Source organism: Primulina eburnea, chromosome 9 (genome assembly GCF_022965805.1).
Source record: "Primulina eburnea isolate SZY01 chromosome 9, ASM2296580v1, whole genome shotgun sequence".
Taxonomy (NCBI): domain Eukaryota; kingdom Viridiplantae; phylum Streptophyta; class Magnoliopsida; order Lamiales; family Gesneriaceae; genus Primulina; species Primulina eburnea.
In genome coordinates, this window is record NC_133109.1 from 16,419,165 (window position 1) to 16,444,360 (window position 25,196).

Below are 25,196 nucleotides of genomic sequence, written 5' to 3' on the forward strand. Positions count from 1 at the left end.
CGATATCCATAATACTCGACAAACACATATTAACTGGAACTAATTACCTCACTTGGCTAAGAAACCTGAAAATCGTCTTGAATTCGTAAAGGGTAGCATATACACTGACTGAGTCGCCCCCTGTTGAGGCTCCGACTGACTGCAATCCTGAGGAATTTCAGGCTTACAAGGAATGGTGTGACCATGACTTGATAGCCAAGTGTTATATGCTGACTTCTATGAATGATGAGCTGCAGAGGCGTTTTTAGGGTGCAAAGAATGCTGCTGACCTTCATTTGCACCTCAAGGAGCTCTTTGGTGAGCAGACTCGGCCTCTTAGGCATGCTACCGTCAAGGAGCTGATCACTTTGCGCATGCGAGATGGGGCCTCGGTCCATGAGCATGGCCTAAAGGTGATCGGGCTCGTGGACAAGCTCGTTGGCATGGATCTGATCTTGCCTTCGGAGTTGACCACCGACGTGTTGCTGTTATCATTACCTAGCTCATTTGATCCTTTTTTGGTGAACTTCAACGTGAACAAGATGGAGCCGACCCTTGAGGAGTTGGTGAATATGCTTGTTACGTTTGAATCCACCATCAAGAAAAGAAGTTGGTTCTTTATGTGGGTTCTTCATCTGGTACGAAGATTGATCCACATGGAAAGGGAAAGAAGAGTTCTTTCCAACGTCCCAAGAAGAACGTGGCCTTGTTGAGGCAATCTCCGAATCCCGTTGTGGCAGCCACACCAGTTAAGGCTGACAAGACTAGTGATGTTTGTCATCACTGCAAGAAGCCTGGACATTGGAGGCGAAATTGCAAGGAATATCTGGCCCAGAAGAGTTCTGGAAACGGTATGTTCTAAATTGAAGTAAACATTTCAATTAACTCTACTTCTTGGGTATTAGATACCGGGTGTGACTCACATCTCTGTAATGGGTTACAGGTGATGGGAAGAAGTAGGAAACTTAAGGAAGGTGTGACCTTCTTGAGGATGGGCAATGGAGCAAGAGTTGCTGCCAAGGCTATTGAAGATGTTTACTTATTATTGAACAATGATTTTAAGTTAATTTTTAAGAGATGTTTTGTTTGTACCTAATTTTGTTAAAAACATTGTTTCCATTTCTATGGTGATAAAAATGGATATTCTTGTTTATTTTGCGAAGGTGTTTGCAACATTTACAAGAATGAATGTTTAATTGGTACTTGAGAACTTGAAAACGATCTCTTTAACTTAAAATTGAAAGATATTCCATTAAATGTCCATTCAAAGGCAGACACCATATGAGATATGGATGGGTAAGCCTCCCAAATATTCTTATCTTAGAATATGGGAGCCCTGCTTATGTGAAGCAGGTAGTGGGAGATAAATTGGATAGTCGATCCATTTTATGTTACTTTGTGGAATATCCAAGGAATTTTGTTGGATATTATTTCTATCATCCCCAAGAAACAAAGGTGTTTGTTTCTAGGAATGCAACCTTTTTGGAAAAGGAATTTCTATTGGATAGAAAAGGGGAGATGATAGAACTCGAAGAGGTTCGAGAGACACCCACAATTGAAGAACCCACACCCGAAGAGCCAAGTGAGGAGATACAAGCTCCTAGAAGATCCGAGAGAGTCTCGAGACCACCTATGAGGTATGGTCAGCTTCTTGAAGAGGGCCATGATGAGCCTAACCATGGATGTGATCCAAGGACCTTCAAAGAAGCGTTATCTGATGCCGGTTCATCCAAATGGCTTGAAGCTATGGAATCTGAGATGAATTCCATGCATTCGAACCAAGTGTGGGATCTTATAGATCCACCTGAGGGAACGGTTCCCATAGGGACTTGGGACGGATGGGAAGGTATTGACCTTCAAGGCGCGATTGGTGGCAAAAGGATAGACTCAGAGACAAGGAGTTGACTTTGAGGAAACCTTTTCACCAGTTGCAATGTTCAAGTCCATAAGGATTTTGCTAGCCATAGCTGCATGGTATGAATATGAGATATGGCAGATGGATGTCAATACAGCCTTTCTTAATGGGGATATTAAGGAAGAGATTTACATGTCTCAAACCTGGAGGGTTTACATCTATCGGAAGTGAGCATATGGTATGCAAACTTCAGAGATCTATTTATGGTCTAAAGCAGGCATCTAGGAGTTGGAACCTTAGATTCGATAGTACAATCAAAGAGTTGATTTACTAAGAATCCTGAGAAACCCTGTGTATAAGAAGGTCAGTGGGAGTGTTGTGACATTCCCGGTGCTTTATGTTGATGACATTCTACTCATTGGGAATGATGTAGGAATGTTGCAATCAACTAAGATATGGTTAGCGAGTAAGTTCTCGATGCAGGACTTGGGTGAAGCATCTTTTGTATTGGGATACAGATCTATAGAGATAGATCGAAAAGATTGCTTGGTCTTACCCAGTCCACATACATTGATACCATCGTGAAGCGGTTCTCGATGGATAAGTCCAAGAGAGGACATCTACCAATGTGTCATGGCGTGTCCCTATCCAAGTCTGTCTTTCAAGACTGATGCAGAGATAGCGGCGATGACAAGCATTCTTTATGCATATGCGATTGGTAGCATCATGTATAAGATGATATCTACGCGTCCTGACGTGGCTTTCGCACTAAGTGTAGTGAGTATATATCAATCGAACCCTGGTCTTCCACACTGAAAGCTGTGAAAGACATCCTCAAGTAGTTGAGAAGGACCAATAAATTGTTCTTGGTCTATGGGTGGAGAACTAAAATTGGAAGGCTATACCGACTCTAACTTCCAAAGCGATATCGATGACTTGAAGTCAACCTCTGGGTTTGTATTCATGCTCAATGGTGCTGCTGTCTCTTGGAAGAGTTCCAAGCAAGACAATACTGCGGATTCCAGCACAGAGGCCGAATACATTGCTGCATCAGATGCAGCAAGGAGGCTGTTTGGATAAGGAATTTCGTCTAAGAGTTGGACGTCATTCCTAATTGAGTTGCTCCTATCCCAGTGTTGTGTGACAACACGGGAGCTTTAGCTCAAGCAAAGGAGCCAAGGTCTCATCAGAAGTCCAAACATGTATTGAGAAAGTACCACATCCTCGGAGAGATTGTGGAAAGTAGAGAAGTGTCTTTTGACATAGTCGGCTCCGCAGATAATGTTGTTGATCCACTAGCTAAGCCTTTACCTGGACCATTATTCGACAAGCATCGCGAATCAATGGGTTTAAAGCATATGGGTAGTTGGCTCTAGTGCAAGTGGGAGATTGTTAGAGTAGGTGCCCGTCGAGCCAAGTGTTGGCCGAGTGTTCACAATGAAACTCTATGTATAAGCAATCTTTATTTTAGTAATATTTGATATTATTATTTTGGCACATCTTTATCTGTATGCCCATGCTAGTTGCATAGATAAAGCCCTTGAATATACAAATAGTAGAAAGAATATGAGATGCTCATATGATGAGTATCATGAAACTCATATTTGTAATACTGTATATTCTAAACGGTTCCTAGTCGATTCAGCCGCCACTAAGAAGGATATAGGCCGCTCGAGTTGGAGACTAGTATCTGCGATGTGAGTACCATGTTTCATTGGTAGGGGACATTGTGATGTCCGAGCATGCAGATAGGTGCTCCTGGTAGAGTGCACTGAACAACCCTCCATTAAAGGACTTTCCAAGTGGTTCTCACTTATCGAGTGGAAACGTCCTAGTTTATGGTTGTACACCATTAGTCCTTATGACCCGGGACAACATTGAGACTCTATGTGTTAGCGTTTCACTTTGACTTGTTTACCGACTCTTATGGGGTCATCAGGTGGCAAGGTTGGGTGTTATGGCGAAACATATAGGAGTCGATACATTGTAGTCGGGGATTCACCGCTTACCTTCGGGTATGGATATCCTTTGTGTTATCATGTGTATGTAGGTTGAAATCTCTGGCCAGATTATGGTGGTAATTATGAAAGGGGTTTCATAGATTACACCATCGATGCAACTACGACATGACACATAGTATCGATTCATTGACAACTCTCGGTAAACCAATGGTTGTCGAATCGATCGGGATATATGAGTTGAAGGGACCGTACTGTACGCTAACCATAATTGAATGGTTCTTGCAGGCACTATCATTTGATACCTAGGGAATCATGTAAGCGATGCAGCTAGGCGTTTAACATGATTGGTTGGGTACTATCAGACTTGAGTTCTGACGTTCTTATTATCAAGGAGTTGATAACTAAGAATGGAGCAATTGGGGTATGCTCGAATAAGGACATGTTTAGTCCGAATCACATGGAGATGTGAACCCACGGCTAGTTGTATCAATGAACCATTGAGGGCCACACAAGTACTAGCTTTCTAGATCCCGTTGAGAAGTAAAAATAGTTCAATGTGTTGAACGGCTTATAAAGGAGTTTATAAGCGTAAGGAAAATTAGAAGTATGACTTCTATGAAGGAGAAAATAGTTCAATGTGTTGAACGACTTATAAATGAGTTTATAAGTGTAAGGAAAAATAGAAGTATGACTTCTATGAGAGAAATGTAAATTTTAATTTATGGAAGTGTTCCTAAATTAAAATTTGGCCAAGTGAATAATGTATTTGAAAATTGTGATTTTCATAAACATTATTGTGGACTAAATTAAATTAATTCAAGTGTTGAATTAATTAAACACTAGTGGACCTAGTAGAGTCCAAATAATTAATTAATTCAAGTGTTGAATTAATTAAATTATATTGAGTCTTGTAGAGCTCAATTAAAATAATTATTTAACTAGTGGGACTTGGGTAAATTCAAGTAATGTTTAATTAGTATCAAATATGTTTGAGATAATTAAATTTAGTCCAAAGTTTTTAATTTGATTAAAAACTATATAATATAATATGCATGCATGGGAGGTGAAGGGTTGGAGACAACTTTTTGGGCTATCAAGGCATGGCATGCAAAAAGGTGTTTTTGCTTTATGCTTTTTGCAAGACCAAGACTAGTCTCCCTTCCCCCATTCTAACAATGCAATGGCCGAAAATTCTTCTCTCTTTCTCTCCCATTTTTGGTCTTCAATTTGTTGAGGAATCACTTCACTTCTCTTTGAAAAATCCTCATATTTTTTAGTGCAAAATATGAGGGGATCTACCTAGTTGGTGGTGGGCCTAATTTGAAGGAAAGATTCAAGGTAGGAGGAAGCTTGTAGATTTCTTCATGCCATACAAGAGCTAAGGTGTTTACACCTTAGTTGGAGCCATCATCAACCTCAAGAGGTTGATAGGTAACGATTTTCTTACACCCTATGTATGACAATGGTGTTTAATTGTATTTGCTACACATTATCATGAGGTGGCCGAATTTTTGATGGAAAATTAAAATTTTTAAACTTCCGTTGCGCTTCCGGTCACCGTAACCGATCCCCTTTCAAAAGACTCTTTGATTGACTTGAAACTCTTCAGCTTCTGCATCGTCATTCTCCTATAAATAAGATGATAGTGATAAAAGATGTGTTTTAATATCAGTTCAAAAGTATTTCAATATGTCTGATTCTGATGCATGCAGCAGCACTCATGTCCATGTGACTGAGCAATCAACCCCTCGTTTAATAAATATCAAAAGAAAAATGGAGAAATATGTCCTGCAGAAGGTGTTGTCAACATGGGAGAAAATTCATGAATTGAAGAGGATTAGAGACAGTGATGCTATTCTTACTCGTGCTCAGGAGGCAAGAGCATTGAAGTATCTTGAACGTTTTGAAGTTAGGCATGTTAGAGATTTGGTGGAGGACAACTGTCTTTTGGAGGCATTGCTGCGGAAAGAGTGGCATGTTGTTGATAAGATTTCGAAATCTAGGGCATTTGCTAGAGTTCGAATTTATGAGTTAAATGATTGGGTTAGAGCATAGCTAGATTCAGTTGATGCCATGATATCTTCTGTAAAATTGGAACGTTGGTATTCATAATAAAGTGTTATTTTCTATTTGTTGTGTTCTTATTTTCTGTATATGATTCTGTTAGTATAAAAATATTACTAAAAATTTCTAAGATAAGTCGATTAAACCAAGAATATTTCGAAAATAAGAAAATTTAGCCTCAGGTAATGGTTTTGTGAAGATGTCAGTTGCTTGCTGTTCAGTTGAGATATATTCTAGCCGAATATCCTTTTTTAATGCATGATCCCTGATGAAGTGATGCCTGACATCTATATGTTTGGTCCTTGAGTGAAGAACTGGATTGTAGGTGATGGCAATTGTGCTCGTATTATCACAAAATATGGGCGATTCTGTTGATGTTACTCCATAATCCTTCAGTTGTTGCTGAATCCAGATCAGTTGTGCATCACAGCTACCAGCAGCAAGATATTCTGCTTCTGTTGTTGAGGTAGCTATGGATGTCTGCTTCTTGCTGAACCAAGAGATCATTCTTTCTCCTAAGAATTGACAAGATCCACTTGTACTTTTACGATCAAGATTACATCCTGCATAATCTGCATCTGAGTATCTGTAGTAGCCCGAATTCCAAATTGGGTAATTAAGGAGTAATGGTGATTAAGAAGGTTTAATGTGTAATTTTGACCGAGTCATGATCGGACGGACCGAAGATGGTTCGGAAGCACCGAAGAGTTCGGAAGGTCCGAAGTGAGTTCGGTGGATCCGATCATTAGGTGTCAAGAGTTGATCGACACGTGGGAGTTCGGACGTTCCGAAGTGTAGGTTCGGTGGATCCGATCATGAGGTGTCAAGAGCCGATGGACACGTGGATGTTCGGACGGTCCGAAGTGTATGATCGGAGGATCCGATCATGAGCTGTCAAGAGCCAATGGACACGTAGCGTTCGGACGTTCCGAAGTATTGTTCGGAGGATCCGAACATGGCCTATAAATAGTGCTCGGATTTCCTCATTTTGACTTGCCAATTTCTTGAGTTTTGCCTCATAGTTGAGAGGATTTGGAAGGTTTCTAGGGTTAGTTGTTGGTCGAGCGATAGCCAAGAGCTGCCAGGAGTAGTAGCGTAGCGGCGCCTGAGTTACGAGGCAATCGACATCAAAGGGCTGTCGACGGACGAAGGTAAACCCTAAACCTTTGGTAGTACTAGGGAGTACTGGTTTTGCTAGTCGAGCATGGTAGTATTGATTGAGTATGCTTTTGATGCGTAGGCTTGTGCTAGACCTGATTAGCGGTGTTGCGTAAGGCTAGGCTTGCTGTGATAGAGGTACGAAAGTACTATCCGAGATATCCTGGTTGAGTATACATTCTTATATGTGTTGCATGATTATGTGGTGCATTGATATATGTCATTTGATGCATGCTATTATGTCACGTTTATTACTGCACGTTGCATTTCATGTTGAGCCGTATCTTCTTCGAGATAGCCTTTACTGTTGAGCTGTATCTCTTTCGAGATAAGCTATATCTTGGGGCCGCTCAGCCCTGTCTTGTGGACGCATGGACACCGAGAGTACACAGTGGCCGACGGGTCGGGAGGGCTTCGGTGGTCCGGGACATTTTAGGTCCACGTCTGTCTTGTAGTGGATGCAGTGACCCAGAGGTTGGACCGCGCGGCACTATCCACTTGGCGCCTCTAGACTGAGCATTTTGAGATCCTTTGTGATTCCTGTTTCTTGACTACCCTGGTATCATATCATAGCATGTGCATTTCATAATAGGTTTGTATACTCATACTTTTGTACTGGGCGTTCTTATCGCTCACGTCCTCGGTTTTGTTTATTCTTGGACACCCCATTCCCACGGGGCAGGCCTCAGGTTGGACAGCTCAGGAGGAGCAGGAGGAGGACGTGAGTATCTGGTTGGTTTAGTTTATCGGTATATTTTTTGATTCGATATGGTTGTATTGGATATTTTATTTTGAGTTATTCTAGACTTCGATTGGGTTGTATAATCGGTATTTTTGTTGACTATTTCCGCTGTTATCTCTGATTATTGTTAATTAGGTTAATTGCATGCTTAGTTTTTGATTAGTAGGTGATTCTGGAATGGGTCACTACATTTATGGTATCAGAGCATGCGTACGATTTTGGGATATAGATTCTGTTTTGGGATTTCCGTTGACCATTTTACCATTTTCCCTATTCTATCTTGTAGCGATGGCTAACCACTTTGGTGACGGGAGTAGTCAGGGGAGTGTAGGTCGTTGGGGTGACCAGGACGATCATAGACGTCATTCTTTCTGTTTCTACTCCGATGGGTCATTCGGTTTTAGCCAAGCGTCTAGTGATGGGTTGTCCTTTAGATTTTGAGGGTAACGATGTTGTTATTTCGTTTTGTTCATTCTCTAAGCTTGATTTCGAGGACGAAATCTTTTTAAGGGGGGGAGAATGTAGTAGCCCGAATTCCAAATTGGGTAATTAAGGAGTAATGGTGATTAAGAAGGTTTAATGTGTAATTTTGACCGAGTCATGATCGGACGGACCGAAGATGGTTCGGAAGCACCGAAGAGTTCGGAAGGTCCGAAGTGAGTTCGGTGGATCCGATCATTAGGTGTCAAGAGTTGATCGACACGTGGGAGTTCGGACGTTCCGAAGTGTAGGTTCGGTGGATCCGATCATGAGGTGTCAAGAGCCGATGGACACGTGGATGTTCGGACGGTCCGAAGTGTATGATCGGAGGATCCGATCATGAGCTGTCAAGAGCCAATGGACACGTAGCGTTCGGACGTTCCGAAGTGTTGTTCGGAGGATCCGAACATGGCCTATAAATAGTGCTCGGATTTCCTCATTTTGACTTGCCAATTTCTTGAGTTTTGCCTCATAGTTGAGAGGATTTGGAAGGTTTCTAGGGTTAGTTGTTGGTCGAGCGATAGCCAAGAGCTGCCAGGAGTAGTAGCGTAGCGGCGCCTGAGTTACGAGGCAATCGACATCAAAGGGCTGTCGACGGACGAAGGTAAACCCTAAACCTTTGGTAGTACTAGGGAGTACTGGTTTTGCTAGTCGAGCATGGTAGTATTGATTGAGTATGCTTTTGATGCGTAGGCTTGTGCTAGACCTGATTAGCGGTGTTGCGTAAGGCTAGGCTTGCTGTGATAGAGGTACGAAAGTACTATCCGAGATATCCTGGTTGAGTATACATTCTTATATGTGTTGCATGATTATGTGGTGCATTGATATATGTCATTTGATGCATGCTATTATGTCACGTTTATTACTGCACGTTGCATTTCATGTTGAGCCGTATCTTCTTCGAGATAGCCTTTACTGTTGAGCTGTATCTCTTTCGAGATAAGCTATATCTTGGGGCCGCTCAGCCCTGTCTTGTGGACGCATGGACACCGAGAGTACACAGTGGCCGACGGGTCGGGAGGGCTTCGGTGGTCCGGGACATTTTAGGTCCACGTCTGTCTTGTAGTGGATGCAGTGACCCAGAGGTTGGACCGCGCGGCACTATCCACTTGGCGCCTCTAGACTGAGCATTTTGAGATCCTTTGTGATTCCTGTTTCTTGACTACCCTGGTATCATATCATAGCATGTGCATTTCATAATAGGTTTGTATACTCATACTTTTGTACTGGGCGTTCTTATCGCTCACGTCCTCGGTTTTGTTTATTCTTGGACACCCCATTCCCACGGGGCAGGCCTCAGGTTGGACAGCTCAGGAGGAGCAGGAGGAGGACGTGAGTATCTGGTTGGTTTAGTTTATCGGTATATTTTTTGATTCGATATGGTTGTATTGGATATTTTATTTTGAGTTATTCTAGACTTCGATTGGGTTGTATAATCGGTATTTTTGTTGACTATTTCCGCTGTTATCTCTGATTATTGTTAATTAGGTTAATTGCATGCTTAGTTTTTGATTAGTAGGTGATTCTGGAATGGGTCACTACAGTATCCAACTAAATTGAAGGTGGAGTCTTTGGAATACCATAGTCCAACATTTTGTGTATCCTTAAGATATCTCAGAATTTTTTTGGCAGCTGAGAAATGTGATTGCTTAGGGTTTGCTTGAAATCTGGCACACATACTGTAACGTCCCGAAAATCGGAAAGTCCACGTGAACCACATACATGCAAATTATTAAATTTTTTGGTATTTTATTAAATTCTTTTAAAGCATAAAATGTATTTTTATTTTATTAAATTGTGTTTAATTATTTTTATGTATTATTATTGCATGATAGAATTTATTTCATGAAATTTAAAGGTTCATGCATTAAAGATTTTTAAGTTGCATTTCACGCACGAACGAGGATTGGAGACCGGAGAATTTCCAGGAAAATTATTTTAATTACACGATTAATTTTTATTAATTAATATAAGATGTTTTAAAGGTATTTTTCAAGAATTGGGATTTATTGGGTTTTTTACCCGCAAGATTTTAATCTTCAACGGTACGTATTTTTTTATCGGATCGGGGACTTTTTAAGGTTTCGGCTAATATTTAAAAAAAAAAACTTTTCAACACGAAATATTTTTCCGGAGTGTGTTTGGATTTATTGAGCCTACTTTTAAGCTTATTGGGTTTAATTATATTTTTAAACTCTCAAATGACAATTTATAGCTCATTATCTATTAATCAATTATTTTAATAATATCCTAAACTAAACGTAAACCTACCCTACACCCATTATTATACATTTCACCAGCCGACACCTCCATTATTCAAGAGCTCCCTCTCATTTTTATCACACCCAGCAGCTGAAAAGATCGGCCATAGCTTATTCTTGAGTGGGAATTTCTCCGGCGCTCCCGTTGCTCATTTCTTCATCTTCTTGCGTAGGAAACTTCATCAGGCACGCCATGTATCCTTATTTCTGCATTATTCACGTCATTATATGCTGTTACATGTGTGCTCGCATACGAAAAATGTTTAAACCAATTGTTGCTTCGTTTATGCTTCGTCTTGTTCGTGAAAAAACCCGTATTTTATGCATTTAACTCACGTGTTTGATGTTTGGGTGCAAGGGGCTGCCGATCTAGGGTCCTTAGGGGCTGTAAATGTCGAGGTTTATGTTAGAATAACATGAGTGGTCCTCGGTTCAGATCTATGCAGGGAAAAGCCGTTCGTTCGGACGCTAGTGCTCGTATAAGGGCTAGATCGAGGATCGGTTATGTCTCGGTTGTGCAAGGGTCTTCGAGTACTGGCTGTTAAGGGACTGTTGAATGTGTAAAGATATTGTTTGAAGGTTATGATCGGTTGTGGTCTGCTGTAGGTTGAAGGGCCGAGTGGTTGTGCTTTGGGGTGTCTCGATCGGGTTGGGTTTCGAACTAAAGGGAGGCCGAAGGCATGTCCAGGCCATGGGCTGGTCTCTGATGGGTTTGAGTCACGATCTGGAAGAGCTCGAACTCTGCTAGTCTGGACTTGAGAGCAGCGTAAGGGAGCTGCTACGAGGAGGAGCTTGGTCGATCATCTTGGGTCGTTTAGCGAGGAGCTGGGACCTCCAGCATGCATGGGATCATTAGTGTGGGTTCAGTAGGTGTAGTGTCGTCCTAGGATGGTCCCAGGAGAGTTGAGTCAGTGCTGGAGCAGCCGGGCGAAGGCTAGAGCGCAAGAAAGGACGGGAGGTACTAGGCTTTATAGTTAAGAAAGTTGCTGGATTTTTCTAGCAGCGGTTAAGGGTGGTCCGCACATGTAAGAGCTTGGTTTTTGGGGTTCTTAGAACCTTTTAAGTGTTTTTAGGGTGTGGTATGAAGTTGGGAAATTTTTGGTTAAGTTTCGGTTCGATTCGGGTTAAAATCGGGACTCCGGTCTAATTTTTAAAACAATTCGGTTAAGTTATGAATTAGACTCGAGTTTACATCTAGGGATGATTTTAAAAAATGTTTTGGGACATTTTAAAGAGTTTGGTAAGCTTCGGATCAAAATAATAAGTTTTGGAATTATTCGGGTTTAGTCGCTGCACGAAACGTTAATTAAAGAATTAATTGAAATGCCTATATTTAAGCTTAATAAAATTATGAAAAATTATATTTAAACTCAAATAATTATTAGAAGTCTAAGTTTTTAATTTGAGAATTTTATGCTAAAGGTTGGTTTAATTCGGGATTAAAACCCATTAAGATGTTATATTTAAAGATTAATTTAAAAGTTATCGATTTAAGCCAAATAAAAATATGAGAAAATTCATGTAGGCTTAAATAATTATTTGGGACATGTTAGAGTCAATGGATTTATGAAAAGATCAAAAACGTGAAATTGTACGTCTAGAGGTGAAACGATAAATTTTGGGTTTCCAGGGGCAAAATGGTCATTTTGCATCCGATGTGAGATTTTGGTCCTGGCAGCGCCCTAAGCACAAATTTATGATATTTTAAATGTTCATGCATCATGATCACGATTTTAAGATTTTATGAAAATATACGTCGCATGCTTGGATTTAAGAAAAATTGCATTTATTCAAGATTTTTATAAGTGATGAAAATGATAAGGTTTTGAATGATGGAAATTAGTTGTGGCTATCGAAGTATACATAAATGGTTAAGACGTATATGTAAATGCTGATGATGAGGCCTAGGCACAGTGGATGGGTGATCCTGTCACTGATGTCCGACAGCCGCCGGGTACCGCGGTTCTATGTATGATGGATCCATCGTAAATGATGTACGATAGTCACCTCTAATGAACTGAATTCACTAATGATAAATGATGAAAGATGAATGATGAACGATAAATGAATGATGAATGATGAACGATGAATGATAAACGATGAACGATAAATGATAAACGATGAATGATTATTAACGATGAGCTGTTTTGACACGTCATGATTTTACACGATACGTTTATGTTACGTTTTTTTAAAGTTCATGAAAGGTATGTTGAGTATGGTATTTTTCACTGCTGTGTGCTATGTATATGTATTTGCTATTAACGGTGCAGGTGTGTTGAGTCTTTAGACTCACTAGGCGTGTGTGATGCAGGTGAGTTCGATGTTGAGGAGACTGGAGGTGTTGGACTTTGAGTCAGCAGACCTGGTGGGCGACACGACCCGAGGACCACATGTTTTCCGCATTATGATTTATGAAATTGAGATGAGATGAACATTTTCTTACGATGATGAATTTAAGATTTTTACTCGTTTATGCTTACGTATGATTTTGAACGAGTTTGATTATTTTAAACTGCGCTATTTTATTGTCAAATATTTAAGATCGTTTTTAAATGTTATTTCGAAAATGCGAACTTTTAGCTTTTATTCTAAAAAAAAAAAAATGTCCAGTAGAATTTTAAAAATGAGTGAGACGTTACAGTTGGTATCAGAGCAAATGTCCTGTATAGGGTTGTGCCGCCGCCAGTTTATGCGGCTCAGTCTTCAAGCCTCAAGTCTGTAAGCTTTTATGATTTAAATGTTTTAAATGATTTACTCTTATCACCTGCATGTTAACATGATTTACGTTTTCTGATGATCTACCGTATATCTACCGTATATGTTTAACTGCTTTTATGATTTAAGGATCTACTGTTTTAAAAACTATATTAAACTGCATGTTGGTTACGTTTGGAATTGGATGTATCTAAGAATTCGAATATTGGGATTTATGAGAGGTTGATAATGATTTGACTATATTGATTTTAGGTCAGTAGTATTGATGTCCTCCTAATGGGTCATAAGTTAAACTTGACAATTATGAATGCTTTTGGGACTTGTTGATTTTCTAAGAAATTACTGATTGTTCATGGTTGGTAGCCGAGTTAATTTTTGAAGATTTCTTGTAAGGATTAATGATTCGAAGACTACGACAATCTTTAGGATTATAAATGTACAATTTGAGGATTTTAAGTATCTATGAAAATGTAAGAATGATTATGATAATTTATTTAGGATGAATGCTCTACATAGTTGGATTTAAGGATTGAATTGCACGAATTGAGAATTTTAAGGTTTAATGAGAAAAATCGAAAATTTTGGGACCAGGAATGCAAATTTCGTATGGTTGTAGGGCCAAATTGTAAATTCTGAAATTTTTGAGGATTAAATTCGAAGTTGGAGGAACACTTGGGTTAAATCAGTAATTTTTCGAGGTTATGGGAATTGATTTTGGGTCTAATAAGCTTAAAATTATTGAACATTATGTTACAAGAAACCTATAAAATGGAATTTGGAACGCCATGAATTTATGGGTAATTGTGAAATTTTTGAAATTTAGGAAAAATCGTATAATATTCGAGGAAAGTAAGAATTAATTTTTTAATTTTTAAGAAATTTGGGGACTAGTTTAGCATTAAGTATGAATCAAATGGTTTAAATGACAACGATTTTTTTTGATGATTTAGGTTTGATGGGATATCTAGAATCTTGAAACAATTAGGTTATAAGATTATAAGGAATGGTAAACAGGGGCATTGTAGGATGAATCAACATTTAGCTTGAAAGTTTAAGCGATAGTGAATTAATACTATGACAAATTAAAAATTTAGAGTGATAACAATTTAAGATAAAGTTGATCAATTAGTTAAGTTATAACACTAGACATAGAACTAACAAAATTTTGGGAATTTAAGTTTGATGTATCATAATTTTTAATCGTGATCTTAAGAGTTAAAATTATATAGTTGTTGGAATTTAATTTTTCTAAAAAAAAAATTATTAGGTATGATCGATGGTTAGATTACTGATAGACGCATATAAGAATTGAAGTAAACTCATGGTTTTAAGATATTTTTGAAAGTCATTAAGGAACTTGAGAATAAGTGAATATATGTGTTGGATTATGTTATCTAATATTATTTGGGTCGCGTAAGCTTGAATTTTAAGTTTATGAAATAAGTGTTCGTACGAAAATTTTGGGTGAAATAAAAACCAAATGAAACGAGTTGTGTTCATCATTGGTTATCAATGAATGGATATTAAGATTTTTTTTATAGAGTAAGAAATCTACAATTTTGATATGGAGATTCTAGAATTTATGGGTTATAGGTGAAGTTGATTTATTAGAGTTAGTCTATCATTATCATAAGAGAACTTATTAAGTTTTATATGCTAGAATTAATTAAGCATTGATGATACATAAGAATGCGACATTCGTTTCAATGAGGGAAGTCCAAAGTCTAAGGCCTCAAATTTATTGCAATTGGGAAGATAATAGTTTAAATATGTAATTGGTGCTAGAATGATTTTATTATTTAGGTAGAAGATTGATATTGTATATTTTGGGCGTTATGGATTAACGTTACTCGAGGATTAAGATTTGCAGCAATTTAATATTTGGGATGAATTAAATAATTAAGTGACGTAAGTTTGGTGCCGTAAGACAAGATTTGATTCAAGGATCTTAGGTTAATATTATTATGGGGTTGAAGTAAGGTTTAACTTCTAAGTGTAATACCAAGGATAGAAGTCGATCAGTAAATTTTGGTGCTAAGGTTTCTTATGTCAAACTGCATAAATACAAATGTAATAAGTCAATGAACATTATGGGTATAGTATAAGAAAAGTGAGACACAATAAAAATTCGGACTATCATTTCTAATATTGGGAAGTTTGAGAAAAGTTGAAGTTTGAGGCCATAGTAGAATAGAACTAAATCACCCTAAGTCATTTTAATTTGTGATTCGAAATCGAGAATTTTGGTAGGCAAATATTATTAGGATTGAGGAGATGTAAGGACATCTTAACATTTATTTTATCAGAGTAGCACAGCGGAAGCGTGGAATATTGAGATTCTAGAATTAAGAGTAAACTTTTTGTTTATCGAGGATAAACGAATTTCGGGGACGAAATTCAATTTAAGGGGGGGAGATTGTAACGTCCCGAAAATCGGAAAGTCCACGTGAACCACATACATGCAAATTATTAAATTTTTTGGTATTTTATTAAATTCTTTTAAAGCATAAAATGTATTTTTATTTTATTAAATTGTGTTTAATTATTTTTATGTATTATTATTGCATGATAGAATTTATTTCATTAAATTTAATGGTTCATGCATTAAAGATTTTTAAGTTGCATTTCACGCACGAACGAGGATTGGAGACCGGAGAATTTCCAGGAAAATTATTTTAATTACACGATTAATTTTTATTAATTAATATAAGATGTTTTAAAGGTATTTTTCAAGAATTGGGATTTATTGGGTTTTTACCCGCAAGATTTTAATCTTCAACGGTACGTATTTTTTTATCGGATCGGGGGAATTTTTAAGGGTTCGGCTAATATTTAAAAAAAAATAATTTTCAACACGAAATATTTTTCCGGAGTGTGTTTGGATTTATTGAGCCTACTTTTAAGCTTATTGGGTTTAATTATATTTTTAAACTCTCAAATGACAATTTATAGCTCATTATCTATTAATCAATTATTTTAATAATATCCTAAACTAAACTTAAACCTACCCTACACCCATTATTATACATTTCACCAGCCGACACCTCCATTATTCAAGAGCTCCCTCTCATTTTTATCACACCCAGCAGCTGAAAAGATCGGCCATAGCTTATTCTTGAGTGGGAATTTCTCCGGCGCTCCCGTTGCTCATTTCTTCATCTTCTTGCGTAGGAAACTTCATCAGGCACGCCATGTATCCTTATTTCTGCATTATTCACGTCATTATATGCTGTTACATGTGTGCTCGCATACGAAAAATGTTTAAACCAATTGTTGCTTCGTTTATGCTTCGTCGTGTTCGTGAAAAAACCCGTATTTTATGCATTTAACTCACGTGTTTGATGTTTGGGTGCAAGGGGCTGCCGATCTAGGGTCCTTAGGGGCTGTAAATGTCGAGGTTTATGTTAGAATAACATGAGTGGTCCTCGGTTCAGATCTATGCAGGGAAAAGCCGTTCGTTCGGACGCTAGTGCTCGTATAAGGGCTAGATCGAGGATCGGTTATGTCTCGGTTGTGCAAGGGTCTTCGAGTACTGGCTGTTAAGGGACTGTTGAATGTGTAAAGATATTGTTTGAAGGTTATGATCGGTTGTGGTCTGCTGTAGGTTGAAGGGCCGAGTGGTTGTGCTTTGGGGTGTCTCGATCGGGTTGGGTTTCGAACTAAAGGGAGGCCGAAGGCATGTCCAGGCCATGGGCTGGTCTCTGATGGGTTTGAGTCACGATCTGGAAGAGCTCGAACTCTGCTAGTCTGGACTTGAGAGCAGCGTAAGGGAGCTGCTACGAGGAGGAGCTTGGTCGATCATCTTGGGTCGTTTAGCGAGGAGCTGGGACCTCCAGCATGCATGGGATCATTAGTGTGGGTTCAGTAGGTGTAGTGTCGTCCTAGGATGGTCCCAGGAGAGTTGAGTCAGTGCTGGAGCAGCCGGGCGAAGGCTAGAGCGCAAGAAAGGACGGGAGGTACTAGGCTTTATAGTTAAGAAAGTTGCTGGATTTTTCTAGCAGCGGTTAAGGGTGGTCCGCACATGTAAGAGCTTGGTTTTTGGGGTTCTTAGAACCTTTTAAGTGTTTTTAGGGTGTGGTATGAAGTTGGGAAATTTTTGGTTAAGTTTCGGTTCGATTCGGGTCAAAATCGGGACTCCGGTCTAATTTTTAAACAATTCGGTTAAGTTATGAATTGGACTCGAGTTTACGTCTAGGGATGATTTTAAAAAATGTTTTGGGACATTTTAAGGAGTTTGGTAAGCTTCGGATTAAAATAATGAGTTTTGGAATTATTCGGGTTTAGTCGCTGCACGAAACGTTAATTAAAGAATTAATTGAAATGCCTATATTTAAGCTTAATAAAATTGTGAAAAATTATATTTAAGCTCAAATAATTATTAGAAGTCTAAGTTTTTAATTTGAGAATTTTATGCTAAAGGTTGGTTTAATTCGGGATTAAAACGCATTAAGATGTTATATTTAAAGATTAATTTAAAAGTTATCGATTTAAGCCAAATAAAAATATGAGAAAATTCATGTAGGCTTAAATAATTATTTGGGACATGTTAGAGTCAATGGATTTATGAAAAGATCAAAAACGTGAAATTGTACGTCTAGAGGTGAAACGATAAATTTTGGGTTTCCAGGGGCAAAATGGTCATTTTGCACCCGATGTGAGATTTTGGTCCTGGCAGCGCCCTGAGCACAAATTTATGATATTTTAAATGTTCATGCATCATGATCACGATTTTAAGATTTTATGAAAATATACGTCGCATGCTTGGATTTAAAAAAAATTGCATTTATTCAAGATTTTTATAAGTGATGAAAATGATAAGGTTTTGAATGATGGAAATTAGTGGTGGCTATCGAAGTATATGTAAATGGTTAAGACGTATATGTAAATGCTGATGATGAGGCCTAGGCACAGTGGATGGGTGATCCTGTCATTGATGTCCGACAGCCGCCGGGTACCGCGGTTCTATGTATGATGGATCCATCGTAAATGATGTACGATAGTCACCTCTAATGAACTGAATTCACCAATGATAAATGATGAAAGATGAATGATGAACGATAAATGAATGATGAATGATGCACGATAAATGATGAACGATAAATGATAAACGATGAATGATGATTAACGATGAGCTGTTTTGACACGTCATGATTTTACACGATACGTTTATGTTACGTTTTTTTAAAGTTCATGAAAGGTATGTTGAGTATGGTATTTTTCACTGCTGTGTGCTATGTATATGTATTTGCTATTAACGGTGCAGGTGTGTTGAGTCTTTAGACTCACTAGGCGTGTGTGATGCAGGTGAGTTCGATGTTGAGGAGACTGGAGGTGCTGGACTTTGAGTCAGCAGACCTGGTGGGCGACACGACCCGAGGACCACATGTTTTCCGCATTATGATTTATGAAATTGAGGTGAGATTAACATTTTCTTACGATGATGAAATTAAGATTTTTACTCGTTTATGCTTACGAATGATTTTGAACGAGTTTGATTATTTTAAACTGCGCTATTTTTATTGTCAAATATTTAAGATCGTTTTTAAATGTTATTTCGAAAATGCGAACTTTTAGCTTTTATTCTTAAAAAAAATGTCCAGTAGAATTTTAAAAATGAGTGAGACGTTACACATACAGACAACAAAAACAATATCAGGGCGACTGGCTGTTAGGTATAGCAGTGAACCTATTAACCCTCTGTATAATGTCGCCTCTACTGATATTCTCCCTTTGTCAGTATGTAATTTAACTGTTGAGCTCATGGGAGTTGTTGCGGCTGAACATGATTCCATACCAAATTTCTTTAGCAACTCCTTTGTATATTTTGTTTGACTAATGAATATAGCAGTTTCCAGTTGTTTCACTTGCAGTCCAAGAAAAAATGTCAGTTCACCCATCATACTTATTTCAAACTTATCCTGCATTAACTTAGCAAACTTTTCACACAATTTGGGGTTAGTTGACCCAAAAATTATATCATCAACATAAATCTGAACTAATAAGATATGATTATTTTTAGTAAATTTGAACAAGGTCTTATCAACTGATCCAACTGAAAAGTCATGATTAGTTAGGAATTTTGAAAGAGTTTCGTACCATGCCCTGGGAGCTTGTTTAAGACCATATAATGCTTTGTTCAAATAGTACACATGATCAGGAAGTTTGTGGTTTACAAAACCTGGAGGTTGTTCGACATATACTTCTTCTTGTAACTGACCGTTTAGGAATGCACTTTTCACATCCATCTGATAAACTTTGAAGTTTTTGTGATATGCATAAGCAAGAAATATTCTGATTGCTTCCAATCTTGCAACTGGAGCATACGTCTCATCGTAGTCAATTCCTTTTTCTTGCCTATATCCTTGTGCTACTAGTCTAGCTTTGTTGCGTATAACTGAGCCATCCTCGTTTAGCTTATTCCTGGACACCCATTTTGTTCCTATAATGGTTTTAAATTGGTCTTGGAACTAAGTTCCAGACGTTATTGTGAGTGAACTGATTCAGCTCTTCTTGCATAGCATTTACCCAGCTAGGATCAGCAAGAGCTTCATCAGTTTTCTTTGGTTCCAGTTGTGAGACGAAGGCTGAGTGAATAAATAAATTTAACATTTGATTGCGAGTTCTTACAGGATCAGATGGATTTCCTATTACTAGATGAGATGGATGTGACTTTCTCCATTTGTATTCTGTATTTGTTGCATCAGCAACTTCTTCAGTTGGCATCTGAGTGCAATTTTCAGCTTCAGTTAATGTCTCAACAGCTGGTATTTGAATGTTATCAATTTCCTTTAATAACTGATTGTTGTCATTGATTTCCTGCTCATTTAATTGATCTAAAATCTCTGGTTCTGGTGTTTGGAAGATGTCTTGATTGTTATGACTTTCATTTTTATTATCATCGTCCAAACTTATATCTGTCAATCGATCAGCTAGCTCAACTTGATCAGTTGGCTTATCAGTTAGTACCGTTTCATCAAAATTAACATGCGCAGATTCTTCAACATTAAAAGTTTTCTTATTAAAGACTCTATAAGCTATACTAACTGATGAATATCCAAGGAAAATTCCTTTTGCAGATTTGGCATCAAATGCCTTTAAGTAATTTTTACCATTATCATGAATAAAGCATCTACAGCCAAATATTTTGAAATAGGTGATTATAATTTTTCTTCCATGCCAGATCTCATATGGTGTTTTCATATGATTCTTATTAATCATCGATCTGTTCTGAGTATAACACGCAGTGTTTACTGCCTCTGCCCAAAATCTTTGAGAAATCCCAGAATCAGCAAGCATTGTTCTAGCAGCTTCTTTTAGGGTCCGATTTCTTCTCTCATCTACACCGTTTTGCTGAGGAGTTCTTGCTGCTGAGAACTCATGCTTGATTCCAGCATTTTCTAGAAAACTTGAAAGTGTTTGATTGATGAATTCAGTTCCTCGATCAGATCTGATTCGATCAATCCCAACTGATTTTTCATTTAAAATTCTTTTGAAGAGTTTAATCAGTTGTGCAGCTGTATGGTCTTTGGATTTTAGAAATATAACCCAAGTAAATCTTGAAAAATCATCTACGACCACTAGGGTGTATTTCATTCCCCCTAAGCTCATGACTGGAATTGGACCGAAGAGATCCATGTGCAATAGTTCTAAGCATCGGGATGAAGATTTACAGCTCTTGTTTTTGAAAGAAGATCGTACTTGTTTTCCATACTGACATGCTGAACAAAGTTTTTCTTTTGAAAAATTTATTTTGGGCAAACCAGTTACAAGTTCATGTTTACTCAGATAAGCAATGGATTTAAAGTTTAAATGATTTAATCTTTTATGCCATAACCAGTTTTGAGATGAATTTGAAGCAATGAAGCAAACTGGTGCATGAGGCTGTTCATTCCAACTGACTTTATATGTGTTTCCACATCGTTTGCCAGTTAGTATGATTTCATCAGTTGATGTTTTAACTGAGCATGAGTTTTTATCAAATTGTACCAAAAATCCATTGTCGCATAACTGACTTATACTAATCAAGTTATACTTTAGATTTTCTACCAATAAAACATATTTAATAGTAAAGTTACCATGGATAATCTTACCCTTACCCACGGTTTTACCTTTGGAATTATCTCTGAAACTGATGTTTGGACCACTATATTTGGTCAGTTGAGATAGCATACTTGCATCTCCTGTCATATGTCGTGAGCAACCGCTGTCCAAATACCATATTGAATTTTTATCTGTACCTGTTACCTGCAAGCACATACATAATATGATTTGGTACCCATATCTATTTGGGTCCACGACTTATTAGTCCCTTTGGAATCCACACTTGGATTAGTCTAACTGACTTTCCAGTAGCTGTGTTCCAAATTGTTTTTCTCGGCTTCTGTGTGTTAGGTGTGTGTTGCACAGATGACACAGTATTCATTTTGGCTTGGTTCGACTGATTGTTTAATCTGTATCTTTTCTGGACTGGTTTGCAGTTGTGATAATTCGAATAGTTATTTGAACGATTCCTTCCAAACCTTTTTGATGACTGACTTACTGAGTCAGTAGAGATTTTTGGACTGTAACCAACTCCATGTCTTTTGGCCTTATACATATTCTCAATGGATTGTTCATTCATTTTGCTAGGCTCAAATTTTTTTTTATCTACTGTTGATCTGACAAATTGAATGTACTTTCCTTTGTTTACTGTCAACTGTGGTTGTGTATCTTTTGAAAATGTTTCTCCTTGATTACTGAACCCTAAACCAGTTTTGTCAGAGACTGATTTTTGTGAATTATGCATCTCATTCAATGCAGTAGACGACTTATGTAATAGCCGAGCCCAGTGTACGGTACGGTTTAAGTTTTGTATGTTTATTTGGGTTATTTGATTAGATGTTTAGAGTTGTGATTATGGGCCATAGTATTGTTGGTTATTATTGTCTTGAGGTGTAGTTGTTGTTGGTTGTTCGTTTCAGCGTTTCGGATCGATTTTGGTTGCATTGTTTTGTTTCTTGGCCGTGACCAGAGTGCACCCACGCTCATAGTAGGAGTGCCCCCGCGGTGTACTGTTCATGATTTTTGAGTTGGTGAGCCGTAGCATCACCGCACCCGCGTTGGCATGGGACCGCACCCGCGTTGGCATGGGACCGCACCCGCGGTAAAAACCGCACCCGCGGTATTAGCAGCGCCGCACCTGCGGTAGTAGTGTTTCAGAATTTGGTGGTTTTGCCGTGAGCATGGCGCACCCGCGGTGCTTGTTTGAGCGCACCCGCGGTCATGCATTATTGAGGTATGGGCGAGATATTTAGTACCTTTTTGGATGAGTTGACTTCATTTTCACCTTTCCCTTTCCTCTCAATCTCGTTTTTCTCTCTTAGAACAAGGGTTTCCTCCATTTTCTTTCATTTCCTACATTTGATTCTTGGATCTAGTTCGATTTTCGAGTAGAGATCGAAGTTCTTGGTTGCTCTAGGAAGCTAAGGTAAGCTTTTGGTTGTGTTATCTCTTGGTTTTGGAAAAGAGATGTTATAGGTTTGATGTATTTGTTGGATTTATGGATTTATTGGCTTGAGTTCTTGGATATGGAGTTGATTTTGGTGTTATTTATGGATTATTGTTGTAGGTGGTGTATCAAGAGCATAGATTGAGGTGTTCTTGTGGTTTGTAAGTGGAATTTCATCCCTTATGCTCACATGATTATTTCAGAGTTGATGGTATTTATGTTTTAAAGCCATGTTTTACACAGTATGATATGTTCATTGCTATGTAAGAGTTCCACTTGCTGAGTGTTATACTCATTTCAGTTATTTTCATGTGATGCAGATAAGAGTGACGGGCCAGGACGTTGACTGTGGATGGAAGTCATATGCATACGAAGATTGGAAGGAAGTAGTTTGTTTTGCAAGCAATATTTTTGGACATGATCATTAAAATGATGTTTTGTATTTTGATGTATCATTTAGTTGATCATGTTAATACTTTTGATGATATTTGGGAATGTATTTTGAAACTCCTTCCAGTTGAATGAAAATTTTAAATTCCGCTGTATTTTTAATTGTAACGGGTCAAGGTGTCACATTTAGTGGTATCAGAGCACCGTTCTTCGGACCAATGCATATGACTTCGTCTACTTTCAACTGTCCGGGTATGTTTTCTTTGCATCTATTCATTGTTATCTATTGATTGGTGTTTTGTGATCACATTGTAGAGTATGCCACCTAAGAGGAAAGCAGTAGAGGGTGAGGATAGTTCTTCCTCGAGAGTTGTCGACGAGTTCGGCAAGTTGCTTAAGGAGCAGGCCAAAGTCCATAGCGAGCAGATTCAGCAGCTGGTTCGATTGCAAGGAACAGGACAAGGTAGAGGCCAAGTGAGAGGCCAAGTAGCTCAGGCAGTTGGCACTGATGCCGTCTTTTCTGCTTTCAAGAGGATGGATCCACCGGAATTCGCAGGTAGCACTGATCCTTTAGTTGCAGTGGAGTGGATCAAGGCTCTAGAGGCGATCTTCGATCATCTCCAGTACGAAGGTAAAGACAGGATCAGCTGTGCAGTATTCATGTTGGTAAAGGCTGCACGTATCTGGTGGAATGCCACGAAGGTTGGTGTTGATGTTTCAGTGTTGAAGTGGTCAGAGTTCACTGATCTTTTCTATGACAAGTACTTTCCAGACGCACTTCGAGCGAGGAAGGTTACGGAGTTCTTGGAGCTTCGACAGGGGAGCTTGAACGTTGACGAGTACATTCTCAAGTTTGAGGAGGGTTGTTTATTTGCTCCGTATATTGCTTCAAACGACAAGGACAAAGGCGCTCACTTCATTCGAGGCCTTAGAGCAAAGATTCGGAGGAACATTAACATGTCCAAGGCTGTGACTTTCAAAGAGATCGCGTCGAAGGCGTAGTTGGCCGAGCAGGACGAGAAAGATATTGCCAGGGAGAGGCAAGAGAGACATCAGCTTGTTATTCAGAGAGGCCAGGGCTCGAATCAGAGAGGCAAGGATCGTTTCAAAGGGAAGGGCAAGATGGAGTCGAGTCCTAGACCACCGTCAGTTCCAGTTGATCCCGAGAAGCCGCTGTGTCCCAAGTACAGCAGACATCATAGAGGAGAGTGCAGATTTGGCACTCATTCTTGTTATCGTTGTGGCACGGCAGGCCACATTGCCAGAGATTGTCCGAAGGGAGCGAGCAAGGATAAAGTGCAGGGTCGTATCTTTGCGATGACCAAGGAAGGTATTAATCATGATTCTTCTGTGATCTCTAGCACTATTTTGATTTCAGCAAAGTAGCTACGACTTTGATTGATACTGGTGCTACTCATTCTTTTATGTCTGAATTGTTTTTGAGATCGTTGGGTATAGTTCCTTCTATTCTTCCCCTCCAGCTTAATGTTGTTTTGCCTTCGGGGGACGTGTTGTGCCCGACGTCTATTGTTTATGCATGCCCTGTTCATATTGAGGAGCGAGTTGTTTTTGCTGATTTGATTGTTATCCCGATGGTTGCCTTTGATGTTATTCTTGGCATGGATTGGCTGTCGACCTATCGTGCTGTTATTGATTGCGTTGCTAAGACATTGACCTTTGCAGATGATAGCATTAAGGGAGGAGTTCTCGCCAGTGCAGGTACTTCGCTGGTCCTTCCTTTTATTTCTTGTCTTGAGGCTGAGAAGTTGATGTGTAGAGGTTGTGATGTGTTTCTGGCTTCGATTGTGGATGTGGATAGATTGATTAAGTTGAATATTGATGATATCGATGTTGTGAGGGAGTTTGCTGATGTGTTTGAGGATGATGTGCTGGGTTTGCCGCCGGATAGAGATGTTGAGTTTGTTATTGATCTAGCTCCAGGTACGGTTCTTATTTCTAAGGCTCCGTACCGAATGGCCCCTACTGAGATGAAGGAGTTGAAGACACAGTTGCAGGATCTTTTGGACAAGGGTTTTATTCGTCCGAGTTATTCGCCTTGGGGAGCTCCGGTTCTTTTCGTTAAGAAGAAAGATGGGTCTTT

General features: G+C 38.8%; 2 long non-coding RNA genes across 2 annotated transcripts in view; both read left to right on the forward strand.

The window, feature by feature from the left end:
- Positions 1-10,551: 10,551 nt before the first annotated feature.
- Positions 10,552-13,023, forward strand: LOC140840438 (uncharacterized). The gene is made up of 2 exons (XR_012119973.1): positions 10,552-10,686; positions 12,815-13,023. It is a non-coding gene; the product is annotated as an uncharacterized lncRNA (long non-coding RNA).
- Positions 13,024-16,093: 3,070 nt separating this feature from the next.
- LOC140840439 (uncharacterized) overlaps positions 16,094-25,196 on the forward strand; it is a 28,822-nt gene continuing 19,719 nt past the window's right edge. The window contains exons 1-2 of the long non-coding RNA XR_012119974.1: positions 16,094-16,402; positions 18,482-18,633. This is a non-coding gene — a long non-coding RNA (uncharacterized lncRNA). The remainder of the gene's footprint in view (positions 16,403-18,481; positions 18,634-25,196) is intronic.